Raw genomic sequence first — 12,136 nt, forward strand, 5'->3', positions numbered from 1 at the left:
TCTCATGAACAGGAAAAGTTCATTCTTCCCTTCGTTGCTGTGAAGCTGTAGGAATGAGAAAGGCCAGCTTCTGCAAACTGAGCTTTTAACAAAGAGTTTCACTTGTTTATTCCTCACTCTAGATTATTTTTCATGCTGTTACCTGCAACGCAAGCACTTTCTTTCAGCCTCGGTTGCTGGCAACAGATGGAAAGCTAACACAGGGGTCTAAGTGGACAATAGCATGCTTTGTGTGCCCCACAGACCTTCTGACCATTTCAATGGTGAGCTTCTCAAAGTTAAGCCTTTAATTCAGATATTCAGGGTCTGATCCTGACAATCCTCCTGAAGCCTGAGGTCAAGCGAAAGCTGTGCAGATCATGATATTCCTCACAGATGTACAGCAGTCCCAACCCCACCTGAGTCTCAGAACCTCAAGCCTGGAGGTGAAGAGGAGAAACTATGGTAGAAGAACTATAAATCCTTGCCTTGATTTTAAGCAAAATATTTCAGAAGCATATCGTTGTGGTAGAGAACAAGAAATACAGCAAAGTTTACTGGCTCACATACCTCATTTAAGCTTAAGCTTAAACATTTTTGAAGGAGCTGAACAGGGACAGAGACTTTATAGCAGCACTGAAGGTTTCTGGCCTGAGCTCATCACTGCTGAAGCTTATGAAGGATTTGCCCCCACCCTGCAGCCCCCAAATCCACAGAGCTCATCAGGCAGTGATCAGCTACCCCAGTAATGTCCATCCCACCCTGGTCTCGCAGCAGGATGCCACAAGAACAGCTGACAGATCACCCCACATCACTTGGCCTGTGCTGCCCCAAGCTCTGTTGTCCTCATCTGGCTCCCTTGTCCTTGTTACAGCTGCCCTGAGATTGTGCTATCAGGTCACCATTTGAATCTCTAATGGTTCACATTCCATTGACTGTGCATTAAATCCCACCAGTGTCTCAAACTTGGTCACCAGAGGCAAACTGGGTGGGAAGTGTTACCCTCCAAGCACTGATAAAATGGTTCACTTCTACTGGCATAAAATGGGACAAAGCAGAAGGAAATTAGACCAGAAGTTTTAAAGTGGCTAGAAGCTGATCCAGAAGGTTATGTTGTCTGTAAGAAGAACTCAGAGACAAGAAATCACATTACTGCTTCAGAATGTCTTCTATTTATGACATCCCTGTGAAATATGAGCTTTCCCTTCAATTCTCCAAACTATTGGGAAGAGTTCTCCATGACTTGACTTCACTGAAAGGTCACCTAGGTGGCTGAGTCCAGCCATCTCCATCCAACTCTTTTTTTGAATTTCAAGTGTTACCAACTCCATACGTGTCTCAGCTCTTTAAAAAGCCTTTAGAGATTATCTTCAGACAAGTGAGTTTTCTACCTAATGAGCTCCAACAGAAACAAATTGGTTGCTTCATAGGAGCATGAATATGACTCTTGTTGTCAACTGAATATCTGAAAAAAGCCCATCGCAACTGAACCACTGCAGTTCTGGCTCCTCTCTATACTCATTTCTGTAGGAGCCCAGAGTATAAAACTGTATTGGCAGGTCATAAACAGGAAATGACCTACCTCAGCTTCCACAGAAAAAGCTGCAGGTATCACGTAATCAAATAGCAAAGATACTAGAAGCCATTGGCTAATAGTAGAAGTCCACACACTGTAGTCCTATATTGTGTATCATGCCCTGTGGCTTGGAACTCTGACAAAGTTAAATACACAATAAAGCTTTCCATTAATGATCTAAGATGCAGCACATCTGGGTAACACCTGGTTTGGCTTTTGGATAAACTCTTAACAAATTTTTAGGCACACCATTAGTTCACTGTACCTTGTACATACACACAAGTTCTGTTGTGTACACACACAGTGATTCCACACCCTACCATTAACCAAATCCAGGATACCCAGCTCACTACACATCATTCTGCATTTAAAAGAATCCCTTTAAATGAGAAAGTCCAAGGTCCATCCAGCATATTATTGCTCCATTGAAAGTCTACTACTCAAACGACACAGCGGGCAGACAGAAAACCTTGGCCTGAGGAGTTTTTTCAGCCCTGACATTGAAGATCCAAAAGCTGAAATCCACCTTAGCAAGACATCTGTGCTATAATTTACTTTAGCTTTGTTACAAATTTGAGTTCTCTGATTCTTCTACTGTGTGAAATACCTCGGAGTCTGTTCAGATTTACAGTTCATTGATCTGTGCTGAAAATATCTTTTTTTGATAAGCAGAGAAATAAATGCAAAATCATCCACCAGTGCTCTCAGAGAGGGGAAGTTCAAGAACAGCAATCACAAGAGTTATAAGACAGCTACAGTTTGCAAGTGTAGATCTGAGAATATTTCCCTATCGGATCCAGTCAATTGCACCATACTTGGGTGCATCTGTCAGTATATTAATGTCACTATTAAACACCTGATAGAAAGAGGGTGTTTGCAGAGCCTGAGAGGAATAAATACCAGTAGCAGGACAACAATTCAGGGGTAAACGCATTCATTTTCATTTGGAAGCAACTACACAGAACAATCCAAACTGTAATTTGGACACACTGGGAGCATTACAAGGGCTTCAACCTGAAGAAGCAGCCAATGTCACTACAGTTACTTACACAGCAGTCCAAATTGCCATGCAAGAAGTCATTGAAAGGTTTAAGGTAGTTTAAGGATTTTTCTTGATGCTCACAGCGACATTGCCATGGTGCCTGCTTTATAGTCTGTTATTATTTTGACATCATTTTATGAGGATTTAAAGCTCTAACCAACAAGTGAAACAAAAGGCCAACCAAAAACAAAACCAAACACGCACAACAAAAAAACCCAACCAAACAAACCACAAAAAAACCCAAACCAACAGAACTAAGACCAAAAAAAACAAATAAACCATCCTCCCAAAAGCCCCACCACAAACAAAACCTAAAGCACACCAGAACTACCAAAACAACACCTTACATGTCTTCAAAGAATGGCAAAGGGAAACTTGTGTAGCATCTCCAATCATGTAGTTTTCTAGTTCACATAACTAGCATGGTTAGAAGTACTAAAAGGAAAAGCTCACCTTGTTATCTAGCTTGTCTATCTTCTTAAACACATCCTCAGGCAGGATCCAAAGGGTTGACGCTTTTTAAAACCGCATTTTATTCTTGTATGTGCTTGAGAATTCCCTTAGTAAGTGGAACGCAAGGAACACTCCTGACTCTCCCATCTCACTGACACTAACCAAGCACCCTCTGCAGGACCTTTATGAAGCCTGGGTTTGTACCTCAGCTGTCCCTAAGCACCTGGGATCAATGTTATTGGCAACAACTGCTGATTTATTTGATTGTTAACATGCTTTGAGGTAGCAGTGCCTCCTTTCCTGTCTGTCAGCACTTAACAGACCATAATGGTTAATTGTAATTACAAACCATCACTAAGCCTGTGCCAAAACCAAGCTTTGCATTCCTGGCTGCAATACTAGCAGCATGTATATACCGCACACATTTCTTTTCTTGTTCCTCCCTAAATCAGGGAAGCTTTCCGTTCTTCTGAGCAGGACCAGCTGGAGGATCCTGAAGGCTTGTGAGCTGTAATGTGGCATTGGGTGAACAGAGGAGGACATTAGAATGGTCACTTTGTGACCATTGCCACGTGCCTGCTCAAATATCAAGTGCCAATTGCCCAATGTGCGGCCACCCCCTTCTCTTTAGCCTCACTGAGAGCATAAAAGAGAGAACTCCTGTCCACAACCTCCTCATTACGACCCACAGTGTGGCGTCCGTAAATAGCACCTTTTTGTGTGTATAGGTCTAATTGTCCAATATACAGTAGCTGTGTCTGGCTCCTTTGAGTACTCACACGGCACACTGGGCGTGCACACATGTAATTTATCACGTCAAACTCATTTTCTTTTATGGGGTATTGTTCTTGCCTTTCTTCTTCCAGAGAGTTATTATTCAGTGTGAATTTCCTTTGTAATTAAGTGGCTTGGTTGCTGCTCCCAGCTCTGGAAAAATAACAAAAGGAAAAAAAGGAATGAAAGAGCCACCACCTCAAAGTGATTTGCATTCAGCAGGGTGTCTTACCATTTGTGAGACCAGCAGATATCAGCCTGAATTGAAAAATGGAAAAGAAATGCTGTATCATGACATTAGCATCTCACATGCTAGATGGGAGCCTCACGCACCATGGCAGGAGCGGGCAGCCAGCAGTGGTTAAAATTCAGCGTTGGAACGAGTGCGGTTACGCTGCATGCACCAATAGCGTATTTTGATTATAGAACTTAATCGTATCATAGATCAATGATAGTTTAATTTATGAGGATTGATTTTGTTAACTCAGGCAGTTCAAAAGGCACTGTTAAAGCTTCAGTTCATTTAACTGTATCTGACTTGAGCTTTGCTCGTGCTATCAGAAGATAAATGACTGTATATAAACTAACACCATCACCCCCTTATTTGTATATTTATTTCAGCATCTGTCACTAACTGTGAGTTACATTTAAATGCAAAGTGTTAGTTGGGCAGGATACAGCACAGGGCTTTGAATGCTTAAGATGGAGCAACAAAAGCATCACATGATTATTTGCACATGTACACTTGCTGATTCTTTGGATGCTTTATTATTGCCATATCCCCGAATTTCATAATAGATAACTGTTGCCCTCCTGTTAAATAGTAACAGGATAGTCATGAATACTGTGACAGAGGAAAAAAACCTATGAGCAAGTCTGTTCAAGACGTGGTTTGACAACAACTTAGCAGCTGTGGTGCACAAACCTGACACCCAGAAAGCAAACTGAATGTTACGTCTCCAAGGGTCTTTCCTGAAGGTCCAAATGGCAAAGCCAGGCTTTACACAAAATCCTTGTCATTTACTCAAAACTGATATTTCCCACCAATCTACCCCCCTACACATATTTCTATTCATAATCTTCCAGTGTCTCCCCTGCTCTAGGTTTGATCTTGCTCACCAGCTGGACTCATTCCCCCTTTCTTGGGAAGACCTAAGTCTGTTTGGAAGCATACCTTAAGCCCTCTGGAAATCACACAGATCCCACAAATGTAATGCACTTTATTTTACCATTCTTAGGAGGAATCTCGCACTTTAGCTCGTAATTGTTGTTGTTATACATTCTCAATGTAGTTTCTCTTTTTCTCTCCCTCCTACTTCCATTTTCTGGTGATATTCCTGGGCTGGGATCCTGCTGGGCAGCCACCTGTTCAGCAGCAGAGAGCAGGAGGCTCTGAGGAATGGGATGTCACATTTATCAGCTTAGAGCTGAGTTGTGGTGGTGGCTGCAGCTCATGACAGCACCAGCACAAATATATTACGCTGGTAGCAACGTTACAAGTGTTTAAGGGGCTCAGATCCTGTAGGAGAGAGAAATGGAAAATCTGAAACAGCCACACGTCTACCAGAGGAACATAAGTGAACTATTGACAGTGTCATTATACTCACCAGAGCACTCAAAAATTATTGCTATCCTTAAGAATCAAGTCGCTCATTCTAATCTTAATGGGAAAAACTGTTTTAGATGGTGTTGGTACAAAGGAAAGAGTGGCCAGACAAATCTAGATGCTTTGCTTTGGTTTTCCCCGGGCTTACGTCTTGATTTGTTACCCTTCTGTACATCTGCATAGTGTCATAATTAACAAATTAGCTGCAGTAAATCCTGAATTTATTCCATATGGTCAGATAAAAGGACCACGCAAGATAAAGACGCTTCGTTTGGAGGATTTTAGGTTTCTAGGAAAACCTGGAAATTTGTGTAAAACTGACAACATACAAGTAAATCAGAGTGAGTTCCAAAGCAAAACGTCACTATTTTCTGAAAGATTCTAGCAGTTCGACAGTCTGGATAGTTTTGCAGAGGAATTGGGCTCACAGCTCCTGGGACAGCAGGGGAAGCTTTGTGACTTTGAAATGTGCCATTCAGCTCTGCAGCTGCGGGGAGAATGAGTCTTGTAATGCAACAGCATGTGAAAATGAGGGGATTGTTTCAAAGGGTTGCAACTGTTTCTGTGAAAGTATTTTTGTATCTATGTACTTGAGCAAAGCCTCTTTGAATTTTCAAGTGTTTAGCTTCAAATGTTTCGGGGACTCCAGAGGAATACACAGTTTCAAGCTCACTGTTTGAAATGCCCTGACAAATAGTCCCGCTCCAACAAGAAAGTATCTGACATCAAAGCAGTCCCAGGAGGAGAGGGAAACAGAATCAGTCAATGTATTTTAAATTACTATTCACCATCAAAATGTATAAAGCAGTGTATGACACCAGATTAGGAGACAGGGTTTCTGTAGTTACCAGTAAGTGTAGCTTTACTGAAGTTAGTTTTTATGCTGAGAGATGTAAGATTGTCTCATTTTTCTTCGGCTCTGGGTGTTTGTGGCACTTTCTGGCTCCATGTGACGTGCACCATGTAGAAATTGTTCCTGTTCCCACCACTCTCGAGCCAGGTGTCCCCAAACCAGGCAGGAAAACCCAGGCTAGTGGGGTGGAAACTGCAATTGTCACAGAATGTGACACAGAAAGGGACACATCTGCAGAGAAGTGGAGAAGGGAAAACTATTCAGGTGCAGCCTCGAAGGGAAAATTCCTCAAAAAGGAGAGTATGTTCACAGACCAGACCCTAAACAAGCGCATGGGAACTCACTCATGTTTGTAAAATTCATAAGACAAAATGGATCAGAGATCACACAACACGCACCTTTATAACCAAGCAGGGAGCTGTGCAGAGGTGGTAAGGAAAGATGCCGTTCCCAAGGCAATTCCTTTTACACTCCTGGATTATGGGAGTAATAGGATATGAAAGCAAACTCTCAAGCATTTGATAGATAAACCAGTGCATCATCAGCATAACACTGATGGTAGGAATTACATTGCATGCTGCACAAGCTCAGGGTGTAAAAACTGAGCCCTCGTGAGATTTCACAGTGCGTTGGGAGTGAACTGGCAGGAAATCAAAAGCAGGTTAAGAGCATGAAACTGTATGGGATTCACTACAGAAATATTGAAATACTGCAGAAGTATTGAGCACTTGAGTGCTGTGACCAGTTCTGTCAGGTTTGGGAGCCAGGTCCAACACCTTCAGCACTTGCAGCACGCTGTTGTCAGCACAGCAGCACACGGCTGGTGCTGGAACTGCAGATGATAGTCAGCATGCTGGGGAAAGATCAAAACCCAAGCAAAAATTCCTCATTAAAGTTGTTAGCTGGGAAGCAGCTTCACGATCAAGCTCTTGTCACCAGCACTTTTGAAAATAATCGTGGGAAGAAAAGCAGCACATTGGACAGTGATGGAAGATGACTCCAAAGCAGTCCTTTGACCACCAGATACCGTTATTTTAGTCACTAGTTGAGAAACAAGAGCTCTCCAGCTTACAATGACAGCAGCACCACTGCTTGTAGGCAGCACTCCATGCTGAGAGCGGTGACGCTCAGTGGCTTAGGAACAAGGTCCCAGCACCCACTAGTTGGGGTCACACTCTGCAGAGATGCCAAGCAGGCATTGCTGTTCATAGTGATCACACTGGATGCAAGATCTGAGGTGCATGGTCATATCTGAGAGTGGCCTGAAGGTGAAAAGGAGCAAGAAAAATCAGCTTGAACGGGAGCCTGGCTCTTCACCTCTCAATGCTGTCAGGGGCTTCTACTTCTCTGACACTTCAATTTCTTACATGCCTGCTGTAAATGTTAATTTCCTTCTGTCAAACACATTGCTCTTTTCAATATCACTGCAGTAAAGTACATATTGCTCCATATAGCTCTATTCCATCAGACAGCGAGAGTGACACACATGCAGTTTGGTATTTATTCATTGCTATAACTACCTAAGCCTGAGATTTGAAAACTTTGCCATGCTAATATGATCCCTGGCACTGATGTCTGTGTACAGAAAGAACCGTCTACCTCCCTGCTACAAGGTCAGTTCAATTAGCACAACTAAAGGGCTACAAAACCAACTCCTCAGTTTTAGCTTCCCTCAATATATACTGAAAAATCATTGGCCATTTTTTGCTATGATTTTTTTAAGTCTATCTTAGGATTTTTTAACTGCAAAATGTAACCTCATTACTTCCTTAAACAATTCTTTTTGAAATATTTATCACAAATTTGATGGAGTGGTTCTCAATTAGATATGGATTCAATTTATTTTCCGTGGTAAATTATCGCAGAAGTGTATTCAAATCTGCATGCAGCTGACATCAAGCCACGTTTGCTGGATTAAAAAAACAACTCGCAGACTTTTTAATATGTGGTTATAAAGTACATCAAACAGGCAAAAGGGCAAAAATGTACTTGATGCTTTGCTAGGTAAAACAAGGCCCATGTTATGTCCCTGGCTCATGCATCTGTGCCTTTCCTTCTCCATTATTTAAGCACCTGAACTTCCTTTGGGGAAAACAGCCACACGTACTAGTTATGTCAAAGTCCAAACCTCTGCAAACAAGCCAAGCCCACAGCCCGATGGGAGAGTGGCCCCAGATCTGTGTGTTGGGAGTTCCTCACAGCTCTCATTATATTTCTGTTTAGCTCACACAAATGATTCAACTTGTCAAGGGATGACCTTTAGCTCCTTTTGGCCAAGACAATCTGTCTTTAACACATTGTCGATGGCGTTCTAGTTTCCTTTGCTGCCTTTTAACACCTAGTGAGATCTTTCTCCTTTTCTTGTAAGCAGAGTTTCTGCTTTTCCAGAATTAAATGTATTCTGATAGTGCGGACCTATTAGCAAACTGTAGCAATGCCCAGGTGTTGGGGACAAGGTAATAGAGTGACCAACTTAGACCCTAGAAATTATATTTGAGGTCTACTGTGTTCTTTGAGAATGTGTCTAAACGCTGAGCCTGAAAATTGCCTCCTGCTTTATATAAGCTGGTAATGGCACTTTCTTTGTCAAGGAGCAATTGTAAACCATTTTCTCACGTGTATTTTTTCACTTCAGTAAGTAGCAATAAGTAGCCTAGCAATGGACGGCTGAACTTCTTGTTTGTTTGTTTGCTTGTTTGTTCCAAGGCACTTTGCAGAAGAGTCGGAGTAGTCAGAAATGAGGTTAATTCTCTGTCTAAAAGTGTCCATCATTTCAGTATTGTTTTTTAATGGTCACTGTTCCTGACTTTGCCATGAGAAAGGAAGGAAGGATGCTCTAGCAAATACGTAGTGACAAATCCATGATTTCACTTGAGACATATAAGCCTTCACCACCAAATATCCGTGTGGATGTGAGACATACTGGCATCCAATAATGGGTTCAAAGAGTTTTCAAAAGGCTTTTGGTGTTTATAAAGAACTTCAGATCATTTGTATGGTATCTTCCAACTCCTGCAGATCCCAATAGCAAGATTTCTGGAAGCACTTGTACACTGTTTGCTAACAGCCATGGGCTGTTTTAGCTGCAACTTGCATTTTCTAAGATAAGAATCTTCAATGGCAACCACTAGGATAAATATTGTCAGCAACACTCCAGTTTGTTTACTGTAACATGTGAATGCAGAAGACAGTTTTCAGCGAGCAGCCACCACAGATCCGGAGGATGGGAAGGTCGTTCCAAGCCAGTGTGTTGGTTGTAACATATCTAGAGCTGGTGAGCAGCTTGCTGATCAGGTTTTCTTACCAAGCACTTGAGACTGGAGCCTCATCTAAAGCAACCATTTCATTATATCTCACTCTTGACAACGCTCCTGCCATCACTGCTGTCATAAAAATAGAGAAGAGGGGCTTTGCAGGGAGAAAATGGCTTCTACTGTATATTTGAAAAACAAAGTGGTAATAAATACTTGTACTACTAATAGAACTCTACTGAAAACATAATTACAGCAGGAAGAATTAGTATAAAAACTTCTTCCACAATAACTAAAGTAGATTCCTTCTGCTTTTGATAAGGCTCTAGCATGGGAACAGGAGCCCAGGGCTCAGGCTTTCCAGCAGACACTTGAGCACAGACAGATGTACGAATGAAGCAAATCAAAACTGGGTGAAAAATGTAGACCTTGCTAACCCTGTTACACATCTGATGGCCTGAAGGGGTTAACGAAATCCACAGAGCTGCTGGGCAATAGTTCCTGCACCGCAGCATCAGCCACCAGTGGAAGATGTATAAAGCCACGGTAATAATTCTTTTTCCTTTGGAAATGTCAAAAGTGTTGGTTTTGGTTTTGTTTTTTCTTCTTTTGTTTTGGATTGTTTTGCACTCTGCTGCTCACCTACCTGAATTTAGCTGCTTGGAAGATTCAGCTTTGCAATTGTCTCAATGTGCTTGTTATCCCACCGTCAAAGGTACTTAATTATCAGATACCTGCTGATTTTGGTGGGATTTAGCCACAGCGTTGCTTCTAATAGATGCTTTCAGGTCAATACTCGAATTCAGAAATAATGGCTTTCTTCCTGCTTGCTGCCAATGTAAATGAAATTATCTTGGAGGAAAAAAAAGATAATTGAACAAAAATATCATAGATGTACAGAGACAGCAGCACCCGTCAGTCAGCACCAGGCAGGCGTGTGTTAATGGGGAAGTCTGGTGTGAGCTGGAGCCAAGCAGGATTGTGCTGGGTGTTCAGCTGGGAAAGGTACGTGAGGAAAAGAAAGTGCACATCTCAGCATGAATGCAAAGTGTACGAGGGGCTGGGGAACGCGCTCAGCAATAACTTGGCTGGTGCAGGTGAGGAAATGATAACGCAAGCTCCAGAGTAAATTGGATGGGCTTGTCAAAGCCCTACCAGGCAAAATGTTGCCATGGTTATTGAGTCACCCAACTAAAGAGAACAAGGCTCGCTCTGAAGTACAAAGGGCAGGAAGGCTTTGTGGTCCCTCACCAGGGCGGTGGGGAGAGACGAACGTCCAGATTTGCTGCTTACTGTCATTAGGGAATGCAAATCAGAGCCTGCAATGAAAGCAGAGGTTGACCAGGAGCCTCGGGAACCACCTCTCCTGGTTGATGCCTAAAACGTTCTCCTGGGAGCACAGGCTGATTGCTCTCTATTCTGCATAATGGGTAGGCCGATTTTATCGATCCTCAGTTATTTTTCAATATTCTTTGCTTCATTAGACCAGCCAACCCAGGTACATAGTCACAGGACCATAAATAAGCCTCAGTGGGCAACACAAACTCATCTTCAGGATGAAGAACCTGCATTTTAGCTTTTAACAATAGATGAAGCCAGTCATACCTAGTTTTAGTACATATGAGGAAAGATTAGAATGGATTTTTGCACAATAGAAAAATGAATATACACTTATTATATATTTTAAATATTATTTCTTCCATGTTTTAAAAAATGCAATGAGAATTAGCTTCAGACATACAAAGTATCTGGCTGCCAGGGGAAAACAGCGTCTGTGAGGATGAGGACCCAGCTTGAAGAATTTAGTGACAAGGACAGAAGGGGCAAGAAAGTCACATTAAAACAGCGATGCAGTCTCTGGTGGGTCATTTGAATTTCATCAGCAGAGTAATTTTCACGCCATTTAGCCATAGGCACAGCAGGAATAAAGAGGACTAAACACATTAAAATACCAAATCATACAAGGAGGGATTGGGGCTTGTGGTCATTATATTTGATAAAATTCAATGATATGGTAGGCTGACTTAGTGTCATAGCAAAGATTGAGTGTTTACAGAAAAATATGGTATGCAACAGGAGAAGGGGCTGTAGCGCACTCATTTGGGTTTCATGGTGCATTAAGAATCCATCGAGTACAAAGAAGAAAAGATTCTTGGCCTAAAAAACACCCACAAAACCCAGAAAACAAACAAACCAACCCAAACACACATGGTAAGTGATGTAGTGAAAGGAACAAGCCTGGTCGGTGGCATTAATTGGTGAAGATGTTTATTTTTTCAGCTGGGAGGATAAGGACACGGAGGGAGACAAACACACAGAGCCGTAAAACCTGATCAATTAGTGTTAACAAAAATAATAACCAGAAACAAAGCGGGCCAGTTACACCAGCTGATGAAACAGCAAGAAACTGCAGCAACCCAGCACTTTGCAACCAATAAGGATGTAAACCTGAGGTTTATTTTTTTCAGGCAGTCATAGTATGAACTAAAAATACTTTTTAAAAAATTGGATTGGTGCTTGGAAATCGTATTCTGGTTTATACAGACTGAAGTTCATTTCATCTTGCCTCAGTAGGTAGTGGATATAATGCAGAAATAAATCA

Source organism: Nesoenas mayeri, assembly GCF_963082525.1.
Source record: "Nesoenas mayeri genome assembly, chromosome: 4".
Taxonomy (NCBI): Eukaryota; Metazoa; Chordata; class Aves; order Columbiformes; family Columbidae; genus Nesoenas; species Nesoenas mayeri.